Consider the following 4,376-nt stretch of genomic DNA (forward strand, 5'->3'; position numbering starts at 1 on the left):
ATTAACTTTTGAAAACTCTAAACAAACACCATACTAAAACCAAACAATGGAATCATAATTTGAACATCTAACCAAATACAGCCAAAAATTTGCAAAGCTCCAATTTTACTACTTAGGTTTACAAGAAAAAAGATCTAATCTAGGGTAATGAATAACATACGACGATGGAGATTTAAAATAAAGAAAAAAAAAATTATAAAATGCGGGCAATTTGTGAAAAACTCACGACCCACAAATTATGCCTAAACCAGACCTGCACCCGACTCTGCATAGCCCTCGAAATTGCCCAAAAATGTGTGATTTGGGTAGGATCAGACAGTTTGTGCAGGTCAGCTAACCCTATACCCACCCCTATACAAGACCCTTGTAAAAATAAATTTGTCATTATAATTTTAAGCAGTAGCATTGCCTAATTTTAATATACAAATTTATTTTTTAGATTGACTTTAAATAGATTGCCATATATAGCCCCTTTTTTTTTTTTTTTTTTTTGAAGATTTGGCCATAAGTGAGTTTAAAATTTGAATTTAAGTTTTTGACTCAAGTAGCCTAAGCCTCTCAAAATAAAAAAGGCGAGAGACTTAGGCCTGGTTTGAGAAAATTAAATAAGTCAACATTTTTTTTTCTTTTTATCTTTTTTAGGTCATATCAATCAATATCTCTTCTTTACTTTTTTACACATCTTTTTTATAAAAAATTAGAAAGTGCACTTGTTTAGAACATTCTAAACAATCCTTTACTTTGTGGATTTTTGGAAAGTTGTTATTTTAATAGGTTATTTTAGGACATTAAAATTTTTGTGTTTGAGAATATAATTGGATTTTTTTATAGTTAGATGTGATATATGTGAAAGAAAAAGTAAAATAATTTTAAATTTAATGTGACATTTTGTGTTATTGATTATTTTAACTTATTTTACTATTTTAGCAAAAAAAGTTAAAAAAAGCTCTTCCCAAATACGTTGGCTTTTTGACGGATGTGTAGTGGCTTTTTAATTTTTTAACTTTTTTAAATTAAGTTAAAAAGTTTAGTCTGTGATTAATTTTTTAATTTTTTTGACTTTTATAAAAAAAATAAAGTGATTACTATATGAATGTGATATTTTATTTTATTAATTTTTTAGCATTTTTTATTTTTTTATGACTATTTTAATTCAAATCATTTATGTCGAAACCTTAATTTTTTACCAAATCTAAGACATGTACCTATTTGGTAAAAAATTTAATAAAAAACCCAAAAATTGTTCAAGAGAATTTAATTTAAACTTTTGAGATACTCACCAATTATACAAGAACATACTTCCCCGATGGAATCTACCCCCTTCCTCTCTTCCTTCTTCACTATTTAACCCCTCCCTCCACAATTCCATCGTCACCCTCCTCTCTCTGTCTCTCTCTCTCTAACATCCAAACTCTGATGGAGATGGAGAGTAGCACACCAAAGCGCTCACGGCTCACTAGACTGAACACATTCATGGCAGAGAGCAGAGTCGGAAAGCACTTCAAGCTCGCCGACCGCAAAACCACCTTCACGACGGAGGTCCGCGCCGGCACCACCACCTTCCTCACCATGGCCTACATCCTCGCCGTCAACGCCTCCATCCTCTCCGACTCCGGCGGCACCTGCTCCGTCTCCGACTGCATCCCCCTTTGCTCCGATCCCACCATCTCGGCCGCCAACTGCTCCGCCGCCAACCACCGCCTCATCATCCCCGACAAGTCCTGCAAGTTCCCTCCGGTGAATCCCGGCTACTCCGCCTGCGTAGGCCGAATCCGCAAAGACCTCATCGTCGCCACCGTCGCTTCCTCCCTCATCGGGTGTGTAATCATGGGAACATTGGCGAATCTTCCTCTAGCTCTCGCACCTGGTATGGGGAGCAATGCTTACTTTGCTTACACTCTAGTGGGTTTTCATGGCTCCGGCCATATCTCCTATAAGGGAGCTCTCGCAGCCGTGTTTGCCGAAGGGTTGATCTTCCTCTTCATTTCGTCAATTGGGTTGCGAACAAAACTTGCTAAACTTATTCCAAAACCAGTCCGAATCTCCTCCTCCGCTGGAATCGGACTCTTCCTCGCTTTCATCGGTTTACAAAACAACCAAGGCATTGGACTCATCGCTTACAGCTCCTCCACACTGGTCTCACTCGGCGGTTGCCCCACCTCCTCTCGCGCAGCACTCGCCCCTGTTTTCACCAACGGCACCCTCATCCCCGGTGCCGCCATGTCCGGCGACATACTCTGCCTCCACCACCGCATGGAAAGCCCCACATTATGGCTCGGAGTAGTTGGCTTCGTCATCATCGCTTACTGTCTAGTCAAAAACATCAAAGGCGCGATGATATACGGCATAATTTTCGTCACCGCCGTGTCGTGGTTTCGCAACACCGCCGTGACCGCATTCCCAAACACCCCCGCCGGAGACTCCGCTTACGAGTACTTCAAAAGGGTGGTCGACATTCACAAAATCACAGACACAGCCGGAGCACTGAGCTTCAAAAGCATTAAAAAAGGGTATTTCTGGGAAGCTCTAATCACATTCCTCTACGTAGACATTCTAGACACAACCGGTACTCTCTATTCAATGGCCAAATTCGCGGGATTCACAGACGAAAACGGCGATTTCGAAGGCCAATACTTCGCTTTCATGTCGGACGCTTCATCAATCATTGTGGGATCGTTGTTAGGAACATCGCCAGTGACGGCCTTCATTGAATCGTCAACGGGAATAAGAGAAGGAGGGAGGACTGGTTTGACGAGCGTCACGGTGGCGGCGTATTTCATGTTGGCGTTTTTTTTTACGCCGTTGTTGGCTTCGATTCCGCCGTGGGCGGTGGGGCCGCCGCTGATACTGGTGGGGGTGATGATGATGAGGGCAGTGGTGGAGATCGAGTGGGACGATATGAGGGAGGCGATACCGGCTTTCGTGACGATGATTTTGATGCCATTGACATACTCGATTGCTTATGGTTTGATTGCTGGGATTGGGACTTATGTCGTTTTGCATCTTTGGGATTGGGGGGAGGGTGTTTTCACCAAATTTGGGGTTTTAAAGGGGCTCAAAAGTAATAATGATGGGTTTAATGGGTTCAATAGTGAAGCTGCTGGTGGGGATGCAAGTGCAAAAGCTCTTGAGGTTTAACAAAGAGTTGTATTTATTTTTTTTAAAAAAAAAAGATTCACTCATTTTGGTTTGGAGTTTTTAATTTTTTTTTAATGATTTTTTCTAACATTTTTTTTTTATAATTATTTTAGTTTTTAGATTTTGCTAATTTAGATATACCTCAAAAGTATGAAATTTGTGCAAACATCTTTCAAAAATTTATTGAATACAAAAGAAAAAAAAAATAGTATATTTTCTTATTTTATTGCATTCAATAAAGTTTTTAAAGATTTTTATTTTTTTTGAGTGTATCCAGAAGTGGATCTAAAAATTAAAAAATTTAGATTTAAATGTTAAAATTTTTTTCAAAAATAAAAAAATATAGATTGAAAACTTACAAAATTATTTTTGAAAACACCGGACCAAACTGGGCGATTAGCTCCTCACCATACATTTATCTCTTCATACCTTTTCATATATATATCCTCTTGTGGGCTCTACCCAGGCACACACAGATAATTTGAACCGTCTGTCTCCATAAAATCAGCTTCATCAAATACAAATTACATTTTATTTTTTTATAAAATGAACAACAAATATGATTGTAAATTTAAACCATTTATTTTATAAAATAAAATGTGATTTGTTATTGTGTTTTTAGTTGTCCGATGAAGTACATTTTTTATATGGATAATTTTTACTGTGAGTCTTACCAATTAAACGGTTCAGATCATCGACGTGCATTCTGATTTAAGCCCATAACAAGCGTATGGAAGTATGGAGAGAAACTCATTTTGAGTAAGTTTCTTAAAAACATCGGAAATAAATTATCCCGGCTTGGCTCACAGAAAGGAAATTGGGAAAAATGTTTGAGAGCCACAATTTTTGTGGCTCAAATGGCTCGAAATTGCCAAAACGACGTCGTTTTGGCAATTTTGAATTTGTTTTGTACTCAAAACGACGTCGTTTTGACAATTTCGAGCCACAAAAATTGTGACCCTCAACCATTGCTGGGAAATTGGACTGTCACATGTCAAAAACCTTACTGAAAAGAAGCTCATTCCTGTTATATGGTGTTATACTTGTAGTATTCTCAATAAATAAAATATTGCAACACATTTAGTAACTTTTTTTTGTCTCTCATCTTCTTAACAAAGTAAGTTAATATGTTTTATTAATTAAAAAAGAGTGCTGTTAGTAGAACTTAATTTTTTTAGACTCTCCAAGTCTCAATTTTTTTATTACAATTATATCCTGAAGTAAAATTACATTAAATG

The 4,376-nt window shown here is 37.6% G+C and overlaps 1 pseudogene across 1 annotated transcript; it reads left to right on the forward strand.

The window, feature by feature from the left end:
* The first annotated feature begins 1,290 nt into the window (after positions 1 to 1,290).
* Positions 1,291 to 3,359, forward strand: LOC114306873 (adenine/guanine permease AZG1 pseudogene; annotated as a pseudogene). The gene has a single exon (XR_014327970.1). The product of XR_014327970.1 is annotated as an adenine/guanine permease AZG1 pseudogene (transcript).
* Positions 3,360 to 4,376: the final 1,017 nt, after the last annotated feature.

This window comes from Camellia sinensis, chromosome 1 (assembly GCF_055761805.1).
Source record: "Camellia sinensis isolate YWXY chromosome 1, ASM5576180v1, whole genome shotgun sequence".
Lineage (NCBI taxonomy): Eukaryota > Viridiplantae > Streptophyta > Magnoliopsida > Ericales > Theaceae > Camellia > Camellia sinensis.